General features: G+C 41.6%; 2 pseudogenes; one reads left to right on the top strand and one right to left on the bottom strand.

Annotated features, from left to right (window-relative positions):
* Positions 1-2,402: 2,402 nt before the first annotated feature.
* On the bottom strand, positions 2,403-3,169 carry LOC130189558 (DNA-directed RNA polymerase III subunit RPC9-like; annotated as a pseudogene).
* A 2,644-nt stretch (positions 3,170-5,813) lies between these two features.
* On the top strand, positions 5,814-10,763 carry LOC130191672 (argininosuccinate lyase-like; annotated as a pseudogene).
* Positions 10,764-11,369: the final 606 nt, after the last annotated feature.

Raw genomic sequence — 11,369 nt, 5'->3', positions numbered from 1 at the left:
TGTTTTTATTCTCAGTCAGCAATCTTACTGGCGTGGAACTAATGTGTTTGTGCTCTGCAGTTGAACATTGAAAGTCAGAGCGGGTCAAACATTTTCTTTCTCACGCACACATGCAAACACACAAAAAGCCAAGATAATTATTCCTCTCATTACTTATCCTGCCCTCAGATGCCTCTTTGTGTTCATTAGTTCAACATAAATGATCTAATAGCTCTTATATGAACAAAACATGACAAAGTAGTCAGCAGTGATAGATTAACAGTATATTACAGTCACAGGACACCCCCCAGTGACGTCCTGTGCGGTTGGTATAGGTGCTCAGCTCAAGGCACTGTGATGCAGATTCATCCATGTTAAATGTTCTACTCTGATGAAGCGATCTGGCGAGATCTTCTATCCCTTCTATAATGGGGATCAATGGAGTCATGCAGAAATTAGACACATATAGATGGTCAAAAATAAAGCATGTCCTATGAGTTGTAATCTATTATTAAATTATTGTTATTTAATGACAAGGCTGGCATTCTATGTTTAATAACAAATTCCACAAAACTACAATTTTGGGAAGTCACTTTTCAATACCTCCTGTCTGCAGCGTTCAGCCCAAGGCTCTTCACATCCTACTACTTGGGACAGAAGAAATGGAGTTACAGTTTCAAGTAACATATTAAGCGCTGAGTATCGTTGTTTCAGAAAATGATACTCAAAGACAACAAAATAGACCAATTGTTGGGGACTATTTTTTACCAGCAGATTAATAATCATCTGATGTACGAATAAGTATTTCCAGCAGGCGGCTTATAGGTGGGACTGACTCAAGGTTGATCGTAAAAGGAACATCGCCACCAGAGCAAACTACTGAGGCTCACTAATGATAAATGGTAAATGGACATGAACTTGTAAAAGTGCTTTCTAGTCTTCCAACAACAAAGCTCTTTTACACAACTCGTCATCATTCACCCATTCAAACACTGGTGGGAGGGGCTAAGGTAACAACTGCACATCAGGAGTAGCGAACATTCATACACATTCACACACCTTCTGCACAGCTACGGGGAGTAATTTTGGGTGAAGTGTCTTGCCCAAGTACACATCGGCATGGGCTGAGTGGAGCGGCCGAGGATCGAGCAGCCGATCCTCTGATTGAAGGACACTGCTCTCACTGGGCTCTCCAGCTGAGCTCTCTTGACGGTCACATTTTCTCTCTCCTCTCCTCCCATGACCTTCCCTTCCCCTGCTTGGCTCCTATAAATCATGTATCTTGTCTTGTTTTATACTTGAGAGACTCTCTCCTCGCCAGCTCTTGAACTAAAAACCATGGACCGATCAACTGATCATCTGATCCAACTGGTCTCTCAAACGCATGGTTGACTTTCGTCTTCTCGGCGAAGCTTGGGTTCCGGAGAACCTGCCCGATCCTGCCGGGGCGTTGCAGCTGGTTACCGCGATGGGCGTGATGTCGATGTGCCATAGCCCTTTCCGTGGAGGGAGCGTGGGCGACATCTACCTCTTGAACTATGATTACAGGATTTCTGCTGTTTGGATTTGCGTGGTGCCCTGGTTTATCGGAAAATTAAGGAAGCGGTGACGGCGTTAAAGCCCCCCTAAGGCTGCCCGGTGGATCGATTTGAAAATGGGAGAAAGTGGTGGAATAGTAGGTGCGCCATTGGATGTAACTGCTGGAAGACCAAACAATCAATCTTATCTGTTTACATTCCCTCAACCACAGAGCGGGCCTTGGCCAAGACATTCTGGAACATAACTCTGAAGAAGATATTGAAGTGAACCTCTCTCATTCCTATCCACAGACACCTGTAGTTGACTTTTCTCCCAGGACCTTTCAAGGCTATCTCATAGCAGCGACCATCTTGCGGACTAGACTCTATACTGTTGTGGCCTGGGGAGACGACATACCAGACCACGCACATAAACTTTCAATATACAGTTTGCATTCACCCTCCCCAATCACGCGCCTTCTTACCCCAGTGTGACGAGGGCGGGGCTGTGGCTGGCGCCCATTGAAGGCTGCTGGACCGTGGCTGCTTGTCGGTGCTGGTTACCTTCTGCCCCCAATGGATGGGCTTAGATCACCCCAGTTGTTGGATTACCTCCCTCCCCCTTCCTACTAAATTGCAGTCGCTGTCTAAAATGTGCTTATGTGCTAAGGTGTTTTTCCTGCTCATCACTGTACCCTCTCTCACATAGTCGGGGTTGGTGTTTTCTACGAGCCTTCTTTGGGTGAAGTGTCTTGCCCAATCCATCCACCCTTTCTTGCAATTTCGATGCTTTTGTACCTGTACTCTGAAGGACAAATAAATCAATCAATCAATCAATCAGATACGTCATTATTATTATTATTATTATTATTATTAGGTTATTGTTAGTTTTGTAAAGTCGAACATCACAATAATGACTGAAGCAACTCTTAGCACATTACACACTGGCTCATTCGTACCACAGTAACTGTGTGAAAGAATTGTAGAAAAGTACATCAGGAGGGAAAAAGAGCAAAAGAGAGGTATGGTAATGTGTAATAATAGTAATTGGTGATAAAACACTCACAAGCTGAATTTCCACTGCTGTCTGTGGCCGGTGGTTCAATAGCTGCAGTTTTTCTGCCCTGATGGGGGGAAAACATCAGTGAATATTTGATGTAGCACATACTGTTGTATTTGCTTATCTTCTAAATAATCAAAATATATTAGGTCATGTTTAAATTCCAAATAAAACACACGAACGAGAACATTTCTGCCACTGATCTCACTGACTTTGTGAGTTTGTGAGGCATCATGGGTCAGGAACTCTCTGACGATCTCTGGAGTCTGCCTGCTGCTGGGAGTCTTTGACAGGTACTTCAGTGTCTGTGTGGAAATGCAGAGAAGCTGTGGTTACACTGTGAACACGTTTAAAACGAGTCAGTGGAGAGAGAAAGAGGATGTGCGTTACCTCATACATGATGGTGTTGAGGTTCTGCTGGCCGGCACTGTTTTGTTCTTCCCGCTGTCCTTCCTCTGTTCCTTCAGGTCTGTCAGGAGTTTGAACACCTGAGAAACACAGACAGACAAAACTGAAGCAACACTTAATTATTTGAATCTCTTGATTGGACGCAACAACAATATTTAATGTTAAACAATGAGACGCAACACATCACCTCATAGTTACTGAGCATAGCAGCATTTGCGTTTTTCCTAAAAAAGAAGAAAAGAAGTCATGATTAAGCATACATTCATTCTTGACTATTGCAAACTGTATATGACCCCAAAAGATCAAAAAGTAAATTCAGCTTCTCGGGCTTTTGAATGGATATCACAGTCACCTTCAGTTACAGTAACTGAGGTGCGTTGCCAACTATTTTAATAATCGATTTTTATCGATTCGTTGCAGCCCCAATTGTGACACATCAGTGTTTCCCCCACCATTATATCAGGGTGAGACCCCGCCCCCCTGTAATTTTCTCTATAGCAACAGATTACAGCAGAAGTAATGTAAGGTTATTTTCTTCAAGACGTCTTTGTTCTTTTATTAAACTAAACGTCTGTTATTGATCGTCTCTATAGCAGCATGTCACTCTTTCTCTAGTGTCGCATTAACATTTCTCGGCTCTGTCCCGCGCGCCGCAGAGCTCCATACCGGCGTGTCTGCGCGCGCATCGGGGCAAAAAAAAGAGAAGAAAAGTCACCTGCACCTTCCGAGTGTTGCCAGGTCCGCGGTTTTCCCGTGGAATTGGGCTACTTTTGAAGTGTTGCCGCGGGTTGAATTTCTTGTCCGCTGGTTCGGGTAGACCTATTTTGCATGCAAATTACATGAATATCTTTAAATAAAAATCCATATTTTAAATGAAATAATTTATTTCTACCCAAATCCTACCAAACTGACTCCAGATCAGCACGTCACATGGACATGGGACACAACTCTGGTCTGGTAGTTAGTGTAGCTAGCTACACTGGAGAATGGGAAAGTGAAACGGAATTAAAGAATGGATAGAACGTGTGGCTGGGGATGATACCAAAGCACCGAGATTCGCACCACAGTGATCTCGAAACACATTCGAACTATAAGTATATGATAAAAATATAGTGAAGCAACATAAGGTGTTTCAGTTGAAATAAGGTATTGCATTAACTACAGTAAATGCATATGAAGTAAAAACAGTACATTCATGTTGTCCAGGCAGGGAGGAAGAGAGAAAGGGAAGAAAGCCTCAAGACAAAGCAACAGGTTAGTTTGTCCGTCAGTGAATTGGTCTACACCTTCACAGAGCTATATTTTATTTATGATAATATACTGTATCTAATTACATAAAGCCATTTTAGGACGTAGGTGAAATAACTGTTTAGGGAAAACTGCTTTTAATGCTGGCATACTAACCATTTGGTGTTACTTTGTAGATATTACAATACATTTGGAAATGATAGCAATGTTGTTGGACTTTAAAAGCAGTGTATATGGTTTGGCACAGGCATATTTTGAGTTCTGATATTGGGCTTGTTTTTTGGGCTTGTTTTATTGGCCATTGGGCTGGTTTGGGCTGGTTTTGATTGGCCATTGGGCTGGTTTTGTCACACAGACCTGGCAACCCTGCTTCCGCCCCACGTCACCGACACGTCACCCGATGTTTCTGTGAATATCGAGGAGCAGACGGGAGGAAGGAGGCGGACTGCCGCGGTTTGACACTCAGGAGTGCAACAACTTCAACGCACACCGGAAGTAAACAAAGTTGCGTTAAAATATTTTAGTGCGTTAATCACGGCCAAATTAATCGCATAGATTAACGCGTTAACGCTGACAGCCCTAATATATATATATATAAGGTGTTTCCTGAATGTAGGTAATCAACTGCTGCTTTCTCAGTACAAGCAGCAGTTGACTGGAACTACATTCCAGTATCTATCAGAGAGCTACAATCATTCAACTCTTTTAAAGCGGAAACAAAGAAATGGTACATTACTACCCAGCTCTGTCAGCACTAGACTGTAATCCATCTGCCCAGGTTGGACTTTCATTTTTTCTGTCAGTTGTTTGTCTGTTGTCCGGTCTCTGTATGTCTTGACTTGCTGGTCGGCCGTTTACTCCACCTGCGTGTCTTCTCTTGTCGTTCACCTCTTTGCAGTTATATGTCACATTTAGTCTGTAAGCTTTTACGTTGTATCTCTGACATTATGTTTTTATTCTGTCCATTTTAACATTGTTCTCCCTTATTTTATTTGCTTTATCTGTAGATTGTATTTGTAATCTTATGTTTTTAGGTTTGTTCTTAACATCAGCAACATTGGGACTACAGATGAAAAATAGCCTCTTGGCTAACTCTGGCACATTTACTGCAAAGTTTTTATCAATGTGCACTGTCCCTTATTAAATAAACCATAAAAAAAAAAAGGCAGAAAATTCTTGAACTGTTCAAGCAAGATCAACTCCTCAAGGTCCTCCTTGGTATCGACCTGTGAAACAGCCCATAATTCCTGAGTACAATAGTTTTGACCAACAGGTAGCTACCACTGTCATTAACACTCATGGCTGAAAAAGCCTCCTGGGCCTTGCCAGTAAGCACACACTGCAGCAAGAGGGTACGCTCAGCATCTGACCAATTCCGAGCATCTGCTAAACGTTCGAACAATATAAAGAAAATGTCAGGGTCCCTTTCAGTGAAGTTAGGAACCAACCTCAAGCTAACAGAAACATCAAATGACAATAGCTCTCCCTTGTGTGAATGAGTCTTAAGCTTACCTTCACTCATAAGCTCCAGCTTGTATACAGATGCCTTCAAGGAAGTTCCCCATCTTCCATTTATTTCAAGCTGACGCTGTTGGTTGCAGATGACGAGGCTGTACGATTATGAACTTTCTGATCACAGTTCTCTCACACTTGCATGCAAAGAAATGGACTCCTGCTGCATTGTGGGTATGCGTGCCATTGTCTGTGTGCCAGTGTAGATGTAGGCCGACCGATGACAGCTGAAAATGTGCAATTGGGTTGAATTCCTCTCTGTATTATGCTGAGTTGGTGCTGAACAATACTCTCGTCATGTGATGGTCAGCTGCCAAACGGCTTCAGTAATTCTTTCACTCAGTCGGGTCAGGGTTCAGGGTGCTCTCAAGCCTGATGCTTTGCGTTGGCAATGCATGTGGCATTATGCAACCAATACAATACAGAAAAAAATAACACAATGCTGATGATTTGCTGTCCATAAGTACCACATGCTGCCTATGATTCAGGGGGTCCATACGTGTGCTATTACTATTTAAAAGTGCTGTGTTTGTGTGTATTGATTTAGCCTACTTGGTGATACAGTCCTTTGTTATCCTCCAGATTTCTGCAGAGTGGTCTAAAGGAGCTTTTGAGATCAAACCTGAAGATGAGGACATTCATACTGCCAATGAGCGCAGGCTAAAGGTGAAGTAGAGCTTCTTTGGTTTTCATTAAATGAGTAAAATTGGATTTCATATAATAACATGACCGTTGATTGTTTGTTACCTACTATGTATATAGTCTTTTGTTTGAGTCCTTACTCAATATTAGGCAGACATCAAATAATCTTGGGTTTTTCAGTCATCTACCTACTGGATGAATCTATTTTAATAGAAAAATAATATAGATTTTTCTTAGTTCAGATGTTAATGTTTGCCGTCACTCACTACTTGTTTTTGCTCTTTTCATGTGATATGTTGAAAAGGAATACAAATGGAAAAATGTCAATCTTATATTTTAAGTGCCAACATCACATGGAGTATTTGGAAGATTGATCAACAAGGATCATTTTAGTATTTTTATCCTTTTTAGTTCTGATCTATACATTTAGCAGTGTAATATTTCACTGTTGGGCGATGACTGACGAGCCATGTTGTAATGTAGTCTTTCACTGCTTGTTTATCCTGGATTCAGGAGCTGATAGGTGCACCTGCAGGGAAGCTGCACACTGGCAGGAGCAGAAACGACCAGGTTTGTCTTTCTAATATTAAAACTGTGGTGACCTGATAACTATTTGGCGCTGCTGCCGCATCAGCTGTGCTACCTGATAAAGTGAGACGTGTGTGTTCACCAGGTCGTGACTGACATGAGGTTGTGGCTGAGAGATGCCATCTCAACCCTGACCGACAATGCCCTTCAGCTGATGTCCACCATGGTGGAGCGGGCAGCAGCGTAAGACGGATACACACTGGGACACGCTAACACACACACACACACCTGGAAAATGTGCTTTTTAACCTCAGAGACACATCCTGTTTCCAACACACACACACACACACAGATGGAGCACACTTTTATTCAAGCAAACCACGTTATGATATATACATGTGCTTCAAAAGTTTGGGATCATTCCCTGAAAAATCACACTTTTATTTATCGAGTGAATATAGATTATAGTCAAGACATTGACAACGTTACAAATAATGATTATTATTTGAAGTATTAATTTGTTCTACAAACTTCAAGCTCAAAGGAAGGCCAGTTGTACAGCTTATATCACCAGCATAACTGTTTTCAGCTGTGCTAACATACTGGTTTTCTAATCATCCATTAGTCTTCTAAGGCGATTAGCAAACACAATGTACCATTAGAACACTGAGTGATAGTTGATGGAAATGGGCCTCTATACACCTATGGAGATATTTCATTAGAAACCAGACGTTTCCACCTAGAATAGTCATTTACCACATTAACAATGAGAGTGTATGATTAATTGTTATATATTGAAAAAACAGTGCTTTTGAAAAATAAAGTCATTTTGTGATCCCAAACTTTTGAACGGTAGTGTATATATATATGAGATTATGTATTGTTCATATATCGGTCTTGTGTCTTTGTTTTCCGGCTCGCTGAACCAACCTTCAGTCATGCTGTTGCTCTAAGCAGAGATGTTGACCGACTTCTGGAGATCAAGAAAAGAGTTAATGTTTTGCCTCTCGGCAGGTACGCTGTGAACACACACGAATGATCTGACGCTGATGTTCACCCACACGAGGGACAGTTAATGAGAGCGATTCTTGTTGTTTTCAGTGGCGCCATCGCTGGAACACCATTCGACATCGACAGGGAGCTGCTGAGGAAAGGTCCGGCTACTAAAATACGACCAGATCATTTGCCTCCTGTCAAACGTGCACTTGTGAGGCAGCTGTCTTTTTGTGTCTCGTTTGTTAATGAAATGTATTTAAGAAAAACCTGAAGCAATTTCATTTCTCCTGTCGTTGGAGTTTGATGGCATCATCAGTCTTAACAGCATGGATGCCACGGGCCAGCGGGACTTTGTGGGTACGCCAACATGAGCTGCCTCTCATCCATTACAATGAAATGGCCCTTTTCTGTTTTCCTCAGTGACCTCTTGTTTGCTCGTGTGTTTCTTTAGCGGAGTTCTTGTTCTGGGCTTCGTTGTGTTTGACCCATCTCAGTAAGATGGCCGAGGACCTGATGCTGTACAGCACCAAAGAGTTCTCCTTCGTCTCGCTCTCCGACGCCTACAGGTCAGTTTGTCTTTTATTACGTGGTCGTAAATGTTTGCTTATGTTGTAAAGAAAAAAAGATATTGTTGTGATTTATTTCTCCTTGTGTGCATTAAAGCCATTAATTAATATCTATTATGTATAAAGGACTTGGTAAATTTTAATGGTGAGTGATGTTTGTCAAACATTGATTACTGCACTTGATGATGAGTGTGTACATCTGATCATTTTAATAGAACTACATTGTGTTCAACTGCTGTTAGAAACCTCATGTTACGTACTGTTTGGTATCAAAGTGAAATTTAAATATGAAATCATTGCTGTCACTGAAGTTGACCCCCTCTACGTTCAGTTTGCCCTTATGATGTTCATTTAAACTCTTAGAGCCGGTGTTACTGCTCCGCTGTATTTTTCATTGAGTCATTTATCATGCAGTTGAAACTTGCGTTGACCTCATATTCACTTTTCCATATTTCCCTTCTTTCCTTCTGTACTTGTTGTGTATGTAGCACAGGCAGCAGTCTGATGCCCCAGAAGAAGAATGCTGACAGTCTGGAGCTGATCAGGAGTAAAGCAGGTCGCGTCTTTGGCAAAGTAAGACCTCCGACTAAAGATGTTAAATCCTCTGTTTTGATGTACCTCGAAGGACCCACAGTTATGTTGTGTACGTTGAGCTCACATCTACTGCCTGTTTTGATCAGATGGCGAAAAAGAAAAAAAGTGAATGAAATGTAACTTTTTTTGGGGGGGTCAAATGTCATGATGATATATTTGTATAATTTCAACAAACGTATGAGATCACTGCAATTGGTGCAAGTGAAGACCACATTTCCCATAAACTTGGTTGCTTTCTGTTTTCAATGCCGAAATAAATCCTTTTTAAAAATCTTTTACTGATTCTAAAAGGATTAACGTGTCGCGGTGCATTGACTGCAGACTTTTCACTCTGTCCACCATCAGCTAGAAGCTTTCGTCTGTAAGATAATTTCCTTCATGGGACTTTCTGCAGAATCAAAGCTTTCTGGTCAAACTTTTGACTTTCTGTGTTTCAGTGTGCTGGCTTCATGATGACACTGAAGGGCCTGCCCAGCTGCTACAACAAGGACCTGCAGGTATGAAAGTGTGTCTTTGTGTGCTTTCACTTCATTGGAAGGACTTTTCCTTTCTGGATATTTCCTCTCTAATTTTTGACGCTGGCCTTCTTCACCAGGAGGACAAGGAGGCCATGTTCGACTGCTTTGATACGGTGCACGCTGTGCTGCAGGTGACAACTGGAGTCATGTCAACTCTCAAGGTCAGAGACTTAAAACAGTGTTCTTTAATTTTGAAAAACGTGGTTGTGACTGCTTGCGTTACTTTATATAGAACTCTTTCTTTCTGTTCAGAGTCAGTCACTGTCTGTCGTTGCATTATCAGAAGCACATCATGTAGAAACCGTGCGTGTGTAAAGAAGGTGATATTTACAACATCCCAGATTCACCAATTTCTCAGCACTGCAAACTTTCCTGATCTTGCTTTGAAAGCCTTTTAATGTTCCTCCTGTACAAAGCAGCATTGTTGACGGTAATCAAAGAGAACATGTATTCACACTGATTATGATTAAACTAGTTTATCTCCGACAATAAGATTTTTCTTTCAAAGACAATGATTCTGTTTCCTTGATGTTTTAGATCTCACCAGAGTGTGATGGAAGCCGGCTCTCAGTTCGGACATGTTGGCTACTGACTTGGCTTCATTACCTGTGAGGAAGGGGTGAGGAAGCTTGATATACCCCATTCAAACGCCGACCGGAAGATTATTTTAAATGATTTTATTTTCTTTTTTCAAAGAAATTCTGATTCAGTCAAGGAGGAGGCCTCACTGGCTGGCCCAGGGGTCTCTCAGTTGCGCTGCCGGTACCGTCAGGCCAGAACGCTGCAGCCGCCGACCAAATAACTAATATATGATTGAATGTATTTAAAGTTATTCTGTGTTGCAGGTGCCGCTCAGAGAGGCTCATGGCTTCAGGTAAAGCTGTGTTTGTGCTGAATCCAAAATATCGCCTGAATCAACCTGCCACTGAGGATGACCTGAGTGCTGTTAAGAGTCTCTTCTTCTCATTCTAACATTGACCCCTCGGTTAATGAAACGGATTATTTGATTTTCACAACAGCTTTCATTTAGATTTTCTTTCTCGTTTTCACTTCATCTCTGTTTGAAGTGACGTATCTTCAGTGTGGGACTACAGGAGCAGTGTGTGGAGCAGCACATGCCCCCGGAGGCACAGTAGCCATGTAGCTTGCTGCACAGGTAGAACACCTGAGGAACTCGATTCAGAAACGGACATAGTGACCTCGACCAATTTCACACTTCTTCATATTTTTGAACCGGGTCAATAATTTAGATTATTAGGAAATGTCACTGAGGTCAAATTTACTGATTTATGACTGAAAACCATGATGCCTTTCACTGTCTCCCTCCTGTTAGTGCATATGATGTGTCAGTTAAGTGTAACCAGGGAGGTTTCACAGATCATGAGTGTTACAAAATAAAATGAATGTTACCTCAAACTTAGAGTGGTTGAGTCATTGGAAACAACAGAATTTCACCCTCACAGATGAGACAAAGTAATCATCTTCCTGTGAACAGTTCACAGATGGTGCTGCTTACTATAACAGATAGGGTCGTTAATCAATACAAGCCATGAATGAATTAACTAGATGTTATTGCACACAGTTACAGTTAGAACAGCAAAAATAGGTGTGGTGTTTCTATGAATTTAACAATAACTCACATACTATCATCAAGTCAAATACAGTTACTTAATGTAATAACATCACCTGTTGATGCGCTTCGCACACGCTGCATAGTCATGTGATGAGGCAAAGAATGGACTTCATCGGATATATATTAGTTTAATAGGTTATATATATACGCTTGAGGGAAAGTGCAAAA

The sequence above is a fragment of the Pseudoliparis swirei genome, chromosome 3 (genome assembly GCF_029220125.1).
Source record: "Pseudoliparis swirei isolate HS2019 ecotype Mariana Trench chromosome 3, NWPU_hadal_v1, whole genome shotgun sequence".
NCBI classification, from domain to species: domain Eukaryota; kingdom Metazoa; phylum Chordata; class Actinopteri; order Perciformes; family Liparidae; genus Pseudoliparis; species Pseudoliparis swirei.
The sequence above is the reverse complement of the archived record's forward strand: the minus strand, read 5'-3'. Positions and strand labels throughout refer to the sequence as shown.